This window comes from Capricornis sumatraensis, chromosome 8 (genome assembly GCF_032405125.1).
Source record: "Capricornis sumatraensis isolate serow.1 chromosome 8, serow.2, whole genome shotgun sequence".
Classification (NCBI taxonomy): domain Eukaryota; kingdom Metazoa; phylum Chordata; class Mammalia; order Artiodactyla; family Bovidae; genus Capricornis; species Capricornis sumatraensis.
The window spans coordinates 12,798,775-12,813,343 of NC_091076.1; the positions used below are offsets into that span (position 1 = coordinate 12,798,775).

At 44.0% G+C, this 14,569-nt stretch overlaps 1 pseudogene; it reads left to right on the forward strand.

Moving 5' to 3' along the window:
* The first annotated feature begins 3,419 nt into the window (after positions 1–3,419).
* Positions 3,420–13,300, forward strand: LOC138083449 (pregnancy-associated glycoprotein 1-like; annotated as a pseudogene).
* The last annotated feature ends 1,269 nt before the right edge of the window (positions 13,301–14,569 follow it).

A 14,569-nucleotide genomic window follows, 5' to 3' on the forward strand; every position in this document is an offset into this window, starting at 1 on the left:
TCACTAACATCTCCACCTAGTTGACTCAGCTTAGCAGGGTAATGAAGATGCAGATGGCGGCGGGGGGGGGGGGGGGCGGTGGGGGATGGTAAGTTTGTAAGGTGTAGGGGATGGTTTTCGATCACAAGAGATGAGCTGGAGTAAGGAGCATGTGGTCCTCCAACCACTCATTCACTGGGGACCTTCCGGACTCTGCTATCTTGTACTCCTCAGGTTATCTCTAAGACAGAAATTTCAAAATGGACTTTCTATAAACTTACTACAAAATTATTTCAAACAAAACAAATATAATAAAGAAAGAGTGTCATAAAGGCTATATTTTATCATTTTGGCATGAATAAGTACAAAACTAACCTCTTAGTTCCATCAGTTGTAATTGACTGGAGACCTTGCAACATCAAGGCCAATTGAGTTCCCGATGAAGACATTCTTGACTTGCATCAGTCTTTCTCTTCTTGCTGTCTTCTCACATGTGGTGGTTGAAGGGAAGGAGGAAGAAGGAGAAAAAGAGAGAAAAATAGGGAGAGGCTAATCCCATCATGAGGGACCACCATCAAAAACCCATGTCAACCTTGGTACCTCCAAACATCCTACTTCCTAATACCATCACATTGGGAGTCTTGGGTGGACACAATTAAACCCATAGCAGCTACAAAGATCTGTTTTTAAATCAAGACAGACACTCATTTCATTCTTTCTTTTACTTCTTATTCACTTTTCTTGAAGTATTTTAGGGACTAGATGAACAATTCAAAAAATGTACATAATGAGTATTTGGGGTTAAATAATGGGATGTTAAAAACAATGCACTTTGTTTCCAATAAAATTAACATATAATATCCAGTCCATGTACAAATTTTCCTGATGCTCAAAAAGAGGTTTTCACAATTTATTGAAAGAATGCAGTCATATGTTGCACTTGGTTGTTCTCTTTTAAGATGAAATAACTGTTCCTCTACCAATTGTAATGACATTCATTTGTTCAGAAACTGGGTGGTAGCAGGGTGGATTGTCTTACAGAGTGTCCCGCTATTGGGTTTAGAGCAAGAGTCCGCAATACCAGCACAGTGGGTCAGGACAAGTACCAGTCCTTGGTCTATTAGGAACCAGACCTCCACAGAAGGAGGTGAGCTGCAGGCCAGTGAGTGAGGCTTCATCTGTATTATAGCCACTCCCCATCACTCTCTCCTCATCCCCAGAATCGACAGTCTAGCTTGTTTTCCGGAAATGTTTGTAGTTACATAACCTATGCTTAATATAAACAAAAATAGCATAAATATTGATGATTATTTTCCTTTATCAGCACTCAGAATGGTGAGTTGGTGCCCTTGCAATCTATCACAGAGTAAGAAGATGTTGCCTATTAACATTTGGACACATTTGGCCAGCTTAAAATTTAATATTAAAAAAAAAATTAAGATCATGGGATCCAGCCTCATCCTTCATGGTAAATAGAAGAAGAAAAGGTGGAAGCAGTGACAGATTTCTTCGTCTTACCTTCCTGTGGATGGTGCCTGCAGCCATGAAATCAGAGGACGTTTGCTTTTTGGCAGGAAAGTTATGAGAAACATACACAATGTGTTGAGAAGCAGAAACATCATTCTGCCCAACAAATTGGTAGATGTTTGGCCTTTTCATTTGAATTCTTCAGTTTTCTGTCCAGTCCCCATTGGGCTTCGAAGTGCCTTAGCTTTCTGGTCCTTCATGATTCACAAGATTATTTTGTTCATTTATTTACACAGTCCTGAAATCAGCCATCTCTTTAAGAATCCATCCATCGTTGGATGGGAAATGCATTTAGAAGATACATGATAGACCTCAGAATAGTCACTGTCATCAAGTTGTCATTGCATGTAGGCTTTACACTGGTCAGAGTAGGAAGGACACATTTTCCTTAAAATACAAAGTAAAAAGGAATATAATTAGTTGGTACAAACTTATGCTTTCAGTTCAAGATTTAAGACAGCAGGGTTTGAATTAAACTTCTTTCTGTTACCTGTGAACCTCTTTTTCTAGCCACTGAAAGGCTTACTTCAGAACATTAGTTTTAATTATCGTTTTTCTTTTACCTGTTAACATGCATATGATTCTGTCACAATAACAGAAGTTATGAGGAACAATTAGTTGTTGAATAAAGTTTCAGATTTCTTTCCTGTTTTTCTTTTGATTTTCTTTGGTTTTGTTTTGGACGGGCAGTATTCTTGTTTTTCCTTAAAAGATATTCCACTCTGAATATAGTCATAATTCTGAATTTTAAAGCTATTTAAGTAATGTGTTCTTAAGGGCAGCTAGTCACCAACTTGCTGCAATTAGATTTGTCAGTCTCTTTGTTCTCAATTTGTTCAGTTCAGTTCTGTCCTTTCAGTGGTGTCCGTCTCTTTGCAACGCCATGGACTGCAAAATGCCAGGCTTCCGTATCCATCACCAACTCTCAGAGCTTACTCAAGCTCATGTCCATAAACTTGGTGATGCCATCCAACCATCTCATTCTGGCTTCCACTTCTCTTACTGCCTTCAAGCTTTCCTAACATCAGGATCTTTTCCAATGAGTCAGGTGTTCCTATCAGGTGGGCAAATAATTGGAGCTTCAGCTTCAGCATCAGTCTTTCCAGTGAATATTCAGGACTGATTTTTTTTTTTTTTAGGGTGGACTGCTTTGATCTCCTTGCAGTCCAAGGGACTCTCAAGAGTCTTCTCCAAAAGCATAGTTCAAAGGGCACATATGTGTGTCATTTTTCAGTGATGTCACTTTCCCCCTGTTGGGATTTAACCACCAGAACTGAATTTAAACAACATGCAAAAATGAGGATTAAGTCACAGTGCCCTATCTAAACACACCTGGCAAAAGGAGAGGCTCCTGTTGTATTCAGAGGACAGGCATGGATAGATCTCATGCAGTAATAGGCCCTGGAGGGTTGACTGAGTCATTAAACATGATTGTCATTACTTTGGCTGCCACAGTAGTTTTGTCTTCTTTGATTGGGAAGACATTTCAAAATTATTTTTTGTATGTTTGGCTTGGCAGACAAAATTTTTCATTACATAGACCCTATGGGGAAATTATATCAGATATATATCCATTTATCTTCAGCAGTTAAATTTTATTGGTTTCAATGTCTCGGATGATCTTTCTTTATAAATAGAAAGGAAACACACATGTTCAGTATGCATTCCATCTCTTTGTAAATCAACCAATGTGAATTAAATTCCTCTCTGACCCCAGTGCACTCCCAACTCTAGGCAAGAAATAAAAATCTGCAGATACTGAAGCCTGATTCCAGCACATCGCTGTGGAGATTTCTTTCCCACTGTTTTTTGGGAAAAAAAATTAATTGCTAACATTAAAATAAGTAGATTATACATAAATATCCAAACTTCGAATTCTCTTGAAAACATGGCCACCTGGCCTGCTTTCCAGAATGGGCAAAGTGGAGGAATGGCTACTCCCAGTGGTAAGGCCTGTGTGGCCCAGGGTTCAACATGACCACCTAGTCCTAGTATCATATCTCCGGCCTGCTGGGGCCATGACTTTGTGAGAACTAGACTGCTAGGTCTCTTAAGATAAAGACTACTTTGTCTTCATCAACTTTGACTTTGAAGTCTTTACCCAGAACCTAGCACACAAGTTCTTCCTTATATGCTTGCTGGATGCTATAAATTATCTTCAGGATGCATATGACATTTCTTCCAAAATTGAAACCATGGAATTGAAGTACTGCTCTGCCCTAAATCTTTGATGCAGCCTGGCATCATGGGCGCCCATAATGTCTGCCATCAGACCCATTACCTAAAGCCAGTTGTATGTCCCTGGGCTGTTCCTGAAGTCTTCACTTTGCCATTTGACAACTTATCTTCCTAGCAATCTCCTCACCAATGAAGACAGCAATACATATCTCATGAGGTGGCTAGGAAGATGACATGAAACCAAGAATGTTGAGCATGGCCCTTAATATCCATTTTTATCATGTTCTTAGAAATATTTTCTCCAACTAGGCGAGGTTCTCCATTTTCTGAGATGTCCATGCAGATCAGTATGATTTTCCAGCCAACCTTCGAAGAAGAGATTACAGTTCAATTCTCTGTATTCTGTGAAGCTTCAAAATCCACTCAGCAAGGACACTGATGATGATAAAGATTTTATTGAGAACTTGTGTTTTTTTCAGACCTATTATTAGCCTAAAGGGCTAAACTAGGGCATGTCAGAGCATATATATCACTAGGGGCTCCCAGTCACCACTACATGCTAAGAACCTGAACTTCCCTGAGTACTTGGAGACAGGAAAGAAGCATGAAGTGGCTTGTGCTCCTTGACCCGGTGGCCTTCTCAGATTGCAGAGTCGTGTAAGTATGGAGATTGTAAGCCACATCATCTTCCTTTCTGTGATTTTTCTTTTCATCTGATTATTCTTCTACTCATCAGGTTTAGAGGAATGGAATATTTCCCTGAAAATCTTAAAGTTCAGCCCTTAAATATTGATAAGTACCTTGCTATAGTAACTGTGGGACCCAAGATTCTTGGTGTAGATTTGCATAGTTGCACAACTCTGGGGTCCAGTCATGTCATGATCTATTGAAATTGGAACTCCTTGCAATTGTTGAGTGCACAGTCAATGCAGATGTACGTGTGGTCCGGGGAAATAGCACTTTTCTAGGTTTTATTTAGCATGTTCTTTGTTCCCTCTTTACTTCCATGTGTATATCTCTATGTCTGCATCTCTGTATCACTATCATTTATCTCTCCATCCCTTTGGAAGTCTGAGTGTATTTCTCTCTGTGGTGTTTTCTTTTAACTTTTCTTTTAATTTTCTACATTTCCTGAACTTGTGCCCTATCTCCTGGATTCTTCTTTTAACTCTCCTTCTCTTTCAACTTGGAGAAAAATGGGGAGAGCTATTTATACACTGTTTTATATCTGACAATCAGTGTGACCACAGCCATTCACAAGCCTCTTGCATTTCAAATTCCTCCCTTGTATAAGAGGATAGGAATCCCCCTTCTACCTTCTTCCCTGAGCTTCTGTGAGAAGGGTACAGTGGGGTGGCAACAGCAATGCTAGTGGTTGTCATTGTTGAGACTTCCTACTTATCAGGTACCTTATATCTATCACTTCCCTTATCCCCAAGATATCGTATTTGAAGGGTTTGAATCATTATATTCCACCATTATACTGAAGGGGAAACTGAGACCACACATGGTCATATGGCTTACCCAAAATTACAGAAGAGAATCTTTATTCAAACCTACATCTTTGCCATGGATTATGCATAAAATTCTTATAATAAGGTGACTCATAAAAATGAGTGAAAAGTACAGTGCCATTACTGACAGTTATATCTTAAAACTGATAGCTAATTGTAGCACATTTTTTTTGTTTTCTTTCTCAAAAGTTCGGTGAAAGAATATCTCTAAGATATTGACACCCTGAGAAACATCGTGGATGCGAGTGTTTTGAGAGGATGGTACTCCCCAGCACCACCTGATGCTCTAGCCTAGCACTGGGGCTCATCTGGAGATGCCACGTGTGATGTTGGGGTTGGGGATACTGCAGGAGGCAGAAACACTGGGCAAAAGGGGCCCCACGCAGAGGAGAATGCACTCTTATCCTCAACTGTTGGTTTTGGTGACTGGGGCCAGAAATTACCAGGTGGCAGGAAAACATCCATTTCTGTGTCAAATATGTGTCATTAGTTTGAGGGAGATTGTTCCTTCTGAGCAGAAGGCAATGACGACCCACTACAGTACTCTTGCCTGGAAAAGCCCCAAAATGGAGAGGCCTGTTAGGCTGTAGTCCATGGGGTCGCTAAGAGTAGGACATGACTGAGAAACTTCACTTTAACTTTCACTTCCCTGATTTGGAGAAGGAAATGGCAACCCACTCAAGTGTTCTTGCCTGGAGAATTCCACGGGCGGTGGAGCATAGTGGGTTGCTGTTTATTGGGTTGCACAAAATTGGACACGACTGAAGTGACGCAGCAGCAGCAGCAGCAACAGCTCCTTCTGAACTAAGGGAGTCAACTAGTTACAGATGAAGAATGAACCATCTCTGATCTGAAGGTAGAAGCAACTGCAAAGCAATTGTGAATGACCAGGTAGAGGAATTCAGTTTCTGCAGATGGAAGAACCACTGGAGGAAAAAGTTACTGAACGCATATTCCGTTTAAGGCCATAACAATCTAACACAATGCTTACTGTTTTTAGATTAGAAAAAGGGCTTATTTGTCTTCAAGAATGCCCATGTCAGCCTGAGAGATAGGGAAACAGTAAATACATGTCAAATGAAAGGGTCACTTATGTGGTGTTGCTCAAATGTGGTCTGAGTTTAGAGTTAGTGCCTCGGGTTGATCAAGAAGGAGCTCCTGGAGAAGGGGGTGATAAGGCTGCATTTGAAAAGACTACAGAATTTCTCAAATGAAGGCATTAGGACTTCCCTGGGTGTCCAATGTTCCTGGAGGTCCAGTGGTTATGACTCTGTGCTTCCAAAGCCAGAGGTACCATTTCAATGCCTGGTCATAGAATCAATATCCTGCATACAATGTAGCACAGGAAAAATGAAACAAAATAAAACAAAATACAAGCACCTCTGTGACAAAAAGGCTGTGAGCTTCACAGTGGTTGGAAAGTGATCTCAAGAGATATATGAACCCAGAGGGAGACATCAGTGTGGGAACAGAGGGTAACCAGTTCTGCACTAACCCACTCCGTCCTTCTCCATATAGATACTATACATAGGTAAAATCACCATTGGAACACCCTCTCAGGAACTGCAGGTTAATTTTGGCACAGGCTCATCTGACTTGTGCGTGCCCTCCCTCTTTTGCCCCAGTCCAGCCTGTTGTGAGTACAGACACCCTGTACCTGGGCCATCCTTCATTGCCCTGCTTCCAACCTTGGCACCTGAGGACACTCATCTCTTGAGTCTGCAGCTACACAAGTTAGGTTCAGATATTACAAGTCTTCCAACTTCTGGCCTACCCAAAAGACCTTCAGGATCGCCTATGGATATGGGAGCATGAAGGGATTTCTTGCTTATGACACTATTCGGGTAATATGTAAAGAGATGCTGAGTCAGGATGGGCTATGGAGTGACCCCTGCTTGCAAAACTGATGCAGTACCATTTGGCAAGACTCTGTCTGGCCTAACTCCCATAGATATTGGCCATCTTACCCACAGGATCCTATCCCTGGCGAGGAAGTTCCCATGGTGACACACGAGTAAATGGATTAGCTAACAAACAGAGTGTCTTGAGGTGTGGACTTGTAGCTCCTCTGCCCATGAGCAGTTCAAGGTTCATTTTGCTGGGAGTAAGAAGACAGTAAAAAAGCACCCACATTTATATTCATAGACTGTTTCAGCCATTTTCAGGTGATAACTGGTTTAATTCTGCAACAACCCCACACAGCAGTTACTCTGATTAGCTCATGAGACATATGAGGAAACTGAGGTCCAGACAGCAAGGGCCTTGCTGAGAGCATACATGTTGTAAAGGTGGAGTTACACTGGCTTTTCAGGACTGAAATTGCTGTGGGGTGTTTGGGGACAGGATAAAACTGATCTGGGGACCCTGGGTGCAGTCAAGGCCTTCAGGTATCCAGAGTGGGAAACTGGAGGCCTAGGAAGTCAAGGGGCCTGATAAATGAGTTCTCACTCTAGAGGACCCTTGAGAGTCTAATAAACCTATGGCCTGCCTCCCCCAAAATACTTGAGTAGTTTGCCTCTCTCTCTTTCTCATACACACTCACAGAAATATATGTCCAAAGTGAATACCCCAGGCAGTAATTTCATAGAACCCTGCAAGCAAGATAGTGTTTTTGGCTTGTCTTCTTGGACAGATGCAGAATCCACGGTACATTACAGAGAATACAGTCCATTCCTGTCATTAGGTCACAGTGATGCCAAAGAGAAGGCTCTCTTATTCTCGACATTTTATTCATAAGGTGACACCAATGTGACCCGGCCTGACTCTTGGTTGCCCCATTTTGACAGAAGCCATGAGGCCAATTTGACTCACTCAGGTGGTGTTTTTCAGAGGGGCAGATGTTTTAAAATTCACAGCCTCTCTCAAATGGAACCCAGGTTCCCGTTCTACCTTGCTCTAACCGTCTCTGTTCACCCAAAGACAGAGCCCAGCCTCAATTCTTCTCTAAGGATCTAATGGCAATGCACCCCAGCCCAGTCCTAGTTCCACTTCACGTATCTGTAAGTGGGAACACTCTTCTCTCCCACAGATTGGGGACCTTGTAAATATTGACCAGCCATTCGGTCTAAGCGTGGCAGAACGTGTTTGTGGGCAGATGATTTGATGGCTTCCTGGGCTTGAACTATCCCAATATATCCTTCTCTGGAGCCATCCCCATCTTTGACAAGCTGAAGAATGAAGGAGCCACTTCTGAGCCTGTTTTGCTTTCTACTTGAGCAAGTAAGTCTGATATGGACAATTGCTTTCTCCAAATTAGCTGTAAGATGCTTTCAGTTGCACAAAAATTATAGAACACTTGATAAAGAAGTATCCTGAGAGTAATAGAACCAAGGATGACTATGGCCCCAGGGCCCTACCTGGCTTTAGCACTGGCTTTTATAAATAAAATTTTATTGGAACACAACTCTACTCCTGGGCTCAAGAGGAGTTGGTGTAGCTGGGTGAGTTATGAGGGAGGCTAATGGATGGCAACAGGAAAGGAGTTGGAGGAAAAAGCAATACAATTTGCTTATGAGTTTGATAAGGAAGGAAGGAGAAGGATGATGGACATCTTTCCTTCCTCATTAGCATTTAAAAGAGACCCCTATATCAGCTCCTCAATTTGTGAAGCCAGTGAGAAATGAAAGTGTGTGACACAAAAGTGTGGGACGCCTTTTTCAAGAAATATTAGGCATTTCCATACAGGGAGAGCAGAGGTGGGGTCCCTTCTGAGTGTGGGGCCCTTTGGACAGTGGAGGTCACAGGCCAGTGTAGCCAACTCTGGGTGACCTGAACCTATACCCTTAGAACTCCCAGGCCTTGATTTTCCTGAAAAATGACAAGGTGGACAAGGGGAAAGCCAAATACCTCAGCACCATGTCCTCTGAGGGTGTTTGAGCACTCAGGTCACAGGAGGTCCAGGGCTTCTTCAGAAGACATAGTGGGTGGAATTCAGACAAGTGATTCAGCTTCTAACCTCCTCTGTGCCACTCGTGAGACTAACAGACCTCAGTCTAGATCTCTATCTCTCCTAGACGCTATTTATCCATCTGTATATGAGGACCTTATTAGGGCCTTGATGGGTGGACAAGCACAGCTCTCAGACAGTGCTGTTGTTTCTGTCCTCCAAGGGTCCCACCCTCACTTCTCTCTGCAGAGACGAGTGGGAGGGCAGTGTGGTGATGTTTGGTGGGGTGGACCACCGCTACTACAAAGGAGAGCTCAGCTGGGTACCATTGATCCAAGAGGGTGCCTGGATTGTATGCATGGACCGGTAAGCCTCTCCTTCTGAGGGTCAGCCTAAGTGATGCTCCCACTACTGTATGTGGACACAGGCAGACACACACAAATGCATTCTCAGACACACAGTCACACAGACATATACACCACATTCAACGACAGAGACAGACACACAGACACATTGAAACACACAAGCAGACACATATAAACATACACATGAACACATAAAAATATGCATAGCTAGTCAGAGAAACACAACTACACACAGAGACACATGCAAACACACATACAAACAAAGACACAAGCACATATATACACAAACAACCCATGCGTTCAAAATCCCCAGGCCTTCTGAGCCTGGCTCTGACCATGGTCCTAAAAGGCAGCGGAGAGGTCTGTGTAGCTCTGAGAAGGCTACACCCACTGCCCTTTGAGGTGGGGAGCATGGTTAGAGGATTCTACAGTGTGGTGAACAGAGGATCAGGGAGAATATCTCCATCGAGAACAGAGTTATGATAAAATGACTGACTGTCCAGGGCTGCCTAGGACATAGGAAGTTCTCAGTACAAATAAATGTCTGTAAAAAACAGGGACAGTCCTGAGAAAATGGGGAAAACTAGTCTTCTTAGGGAGCAAGAGCAACTACCCAGCAGTGGAGAGAGGTTGGCTGCAATCTTAAGACGTGAAAGCAACTAAAAAATAGACATGCCAAGTTCTTGGGCACACAGTGGGGCAGTGTCTATTAAAGAGAATCAGGAAGGTGGTATCTAGGAGTGACCTGAGGACAAGAGGCATAATTGATAGGATTCTGTGTGATACCCTCAGACAAAAGCTCACCTGCCCTTTGGAGTTTCTGTGAGCTAGTCATGTATTTCCTGGCCAGGATCTCAGGGTCTGAGCTGGTTGTAGGAACAGTGCTGGGAGACACCCTCTCCCAGAGGAGCCCCTCTCTCCCCCTACTATGAGAATCTACTGCCCCTGCAAATCTCCATCCTTACTCTGTGTGCGACTCGTTATTTGTTCCCCACAAGATACAACTCTCTGGATGTTTCTTATTGTTTTCTGAGTCTTCATTCACTCTTTGAATAGACAAGCATTGAGCATCCACTGTGTGCCAGGCACTTGAGGGAGGCAAGGAGAATAAAACTTGCCCTCTCATCTAAGAAGGCAGATGTAAATTCAGTGAGTCACCCACATAGTGAATTGTGACTTTGCTACATGCTAGACATGAAGAGGAGAAGGCACTGGCAACCCACTCCAGTACTCTTGCCTGGACAATCCCAGGGACAGCAGAGCCTGGTGGGCTGCCCTCTTTGAGGTCGCAGAGAGTCAGACAAGACTGAAGTGTGTTAGCAGCAGCAGCAGCAGCAGACATGAGGAAGGGTCACAGGGAGTGACCAAGACAGGAGACTGATAAACACCAGGGGTAAGACTTCCCAAAAACAATACAGTTAATGTGGAATCTGGCAGATGAGAAGAAATTTGCTAGTCAAAGTGGAGTGGAGTCTTCTAGGAAGGAAGACCAGCTTGTGTCAAGGTACAAAAGATCCTGGTGTATTCAAGTACTGCCTTCGATGATGTCAAGAAAGGTGCTGTGTCGAGAGCAAAGGAAAAAAGGGTGAGAGACAAAGGGCTATTTAGGAGACAGTCAGGAAGGGGACAAGTCTGGGGAGGCTCAGAGCGATCTTGATGGCCACTTTCTTCCTTTGTCTCTCAGCATCTTCTTGAAAAGAAAGGTTATTGCTTGTTCTGGAGGCTGCAAGCCCGTTGTTGGCACCGGGGAAACATGCATTGAAGGCCCAGAAACACTGGCCGATAACATACAGAATCTCATCAGCGCCAAGCCACGAGGTTCCAAGGTGAAGGGTCATGCCCCAGGGTCACTCCCAGTCTCCACACACAACAAGAATAACCAGGGCCAACCTCTCACCCTCTGTCTCTAACAGCACTATGTTTATTGTTCTGTGGTCCATACTCTGCCCTCTATTATCTTCACCATCAATGGTATCAACTACCCAGTGCCAGCTTGAGGCTACATTCTCAAGGTGAGGGGACAATACTGAGGGTTGGTTCTCAAACTGGAGCTTGCAGGAATTCTTGGGCTGCTGCTGGGAGGAGCACACCCTCTGGAGGCCATGTCAAACCACTACAGATGATGCAAGCCTTGTGGCTGAGCCAGTGTCTCACACTAAACCAATCACTTGAGAGTAAAGGGCCATGTGGGACACTGAACTTCTTGAAATAAATGTGGAGAGGTCTCACCATATGGCATGGTGGGAGTCAGGGAGAGGGAAACACTAAAGTCTTCAGTCCTCAAAGAGCTTCAATTCAATCTGAATCCTTAGGTGCATGAACATGAAATTCAGCTCTAGCATTCCCTGAAATAGGCCATGTTACAAGGAGACTGGCTGGGGACAGTCCCAGTGTGATGTCCCAGCATAAGTTAACAGGCTCCCCTCCCTTCTCACACTTTTCCTGATTTGGATGATAAATTACATGGTCAGCCTAGTTCTTGGCTGCATCTTCCCCTTGCTCCAGCCAGGTGTATCCTTTGTAAGTTGGGGTACCCGACCCCTCTGTGGGGAGGATGAATGCCATTGTGAATAAAGGGTTCACTGTGACTGCTCAGCCCTGGCACTGGGTGGAGGCTTCATGTCAGCTCCCAGCAGGAGTTCACAGCAGGCTGATGGACTCAAAGAAGGCTTTGGGGAAGAGAGTGAATTTCAGGAATTCTAAAACCACAAACTCATTAAACCATATGGAGGGTTGCTTGGTTCTCGGCAAAACTGCACTGGATTCCATGCAAATGACATCTCAAGGTGGTCTGCACTGTGGCTCTGGGGACTTACTGGGAGTGAGAAGGTCTATGGACTGACCAGTGGGGATGGGGAACAAGAGTACTTTACCCAACCAAGCCTGGAGTGGCCGAAGAGAGTGAGTGTGGGCTAATGGAGGCTTTGCAGAGTTCTAGAGTTAAGTCTTCAATAAAGTGTTGTGGGCACTGCTCTATTTAAGATGGATAACCAACAACAAGCTGCTGTGTAGCACAGGGAACTCCACTCAGTTATATGACAGCCTGGATGGGAGCGGTGTCTTTGGGACCAAGATACCCGGATACATGCGGTTGAGTCCTTTGACTGTCCTCCTGAAACTTAGAATACTGTTAATCACCTGTAATCCAATAAAAAATAAACTTTTCAATAAAGTATGGATTGTGCGATGCAAGAGGAGAACCAGCATTCTCTGCAGGGAAAACAAGGAGCAGGAGTCAGAAGGAAAGAAACAGGGAATGAGGAGAGCTATGGACACACTTGTTCTTTTTGAAAAAATTATACTGAAGTGTGGCTAATTTTCAGTGTTGCATTAAGTTCTGCTGCACAGCAGTGTGACTCAGTTATACACATAAAAAATATCTATTTCATTATTATTTTTCATGTGGTTTATCACTGAAATTTGAATATAGTTCCTTACGCTCTACAGTAGGACTTTGTTATTTTTCATTCCTCTGTATCTCCAACTCCCAATCCTCCACTCACCACACCCTTCCTCATAGCAACCTTGTGTCTTGGCCCTCTTTGGTTTTGGATGAACTCTCATATATCATGCTGCTGAGAAAACCCCTTGATATTTACCAAAAGAGGGAAATAATAGAAAGTTTTGTGTTGGGTCTGGATACTGGGGGGAGTCACTGGTAAGGGCTCATGCTGACTGGTGTGTGTCTCTGACTCCCCCAGGATTCTAGAGGCCACTGCTTTACCACCTTTCAAGAGAACACTGTGAGTCCATCTACAGAGACCTGGGTCCTGGGTGACATCTTCCTGAGTCTGTATTTCTCAGTCTTTGATTAAGGAAATGACAGGTTTGGCCTGGCACAGGCAGTGTAAATGCTTGGAGTGTTTCAGGAATCAGTAAGGACTCTGCTAACACACATTCACTCACACTTTGGGCACTGCTGCCCAGGATGCTGGCGAACTGTGTGTGGCCGTCTGCTCACCCTATTCTCAGTAAAGAATAAAGGGTTTAACTCTTAATGGTGCTGAAACAAATGGTTGCCTCTGTTTGTGACTGGGAGTGAAGTATCTAGAACCAAGTCTGAACCAAAATTGAGAGGAGACTGACTCCAACTGGCTTCAAGGAAAAGGGAGACTCATTGAAATGATTCTGGGAATCCAGGACACAAGACTCAGAGCAAATGCAAAGATCTCAGTGATTGGACCCAAGAAATCAGAAGTCATCAGTTCTCTCTTTCTCACCCTTGATCTTTCCCTTCCCACTTCTTTGATGGTCTTAGCCTGATAACTTTCTTCATTAAGTCTTCTACACCTAGTGAGGGAGTCTAAGCTACCTGTCCTAGGATTTTATATCCTGAAGGTATCTCCTAGCAAGGAAAGAAGCTCGGAGCCATTAGAGTTCAAGGGTGTTCCCTGAATGACCCACCTCAGTTCACATGTACAGTCCGAGATCAGCCATCCTGGCAGGGCCATGTGGTCCTATGATTGGCTTTACATGGTCATTGAACCTGACAAAGCAGCACACATGATTGTCAATTTCCTCCAGAACGACATGACTGAAGCTGGGGAGAGGCAGCCTCAAGGATGGAGACTGGGAGACTGTCTGGGCCATGGAAGAGTTTGTGATGACCAGCAAACTCCACCATCTCCTCATTCAGAGGAATTATAAGGGGTAATGAAATAGACTCTCTTCATCCCATCTCAGATGATCATATTACTGGGCATATTACTGGGATTTTGGGTGAGATACTTCATGCAGAGCTGGTTCCCTCTTGTTCCCCCACCCCAACCACTAGCTCTCTGCCACATATGCCTTTTCAGCCCTACTGTGTAAGTGGTGGTCTCAGTGGATCCCTGAGCCATCTCCCTCCTCCAGGGCCCAGAATGCCCCTTCCTTGGCCTCCAATGCTGCTGGGGAGTATGCAATGCATGTATCGTGGGACCCAGGGTACACAGAGCCTTCAGCCTTTCTGAGCTTCCTCCAGGGATGGAGCTACAAACTATTTGCTTCGAGCTGCCATGGTTAAGCACCTTTGCAGTGGAAGCATCTGTTCTTTCCACCTGGAGGATCAGAGGTTGATTTCCTTTCACATTGACTGGTTTGTCTCCTTGCTTTATAAGGGACTCTCAACAATCTTCTCA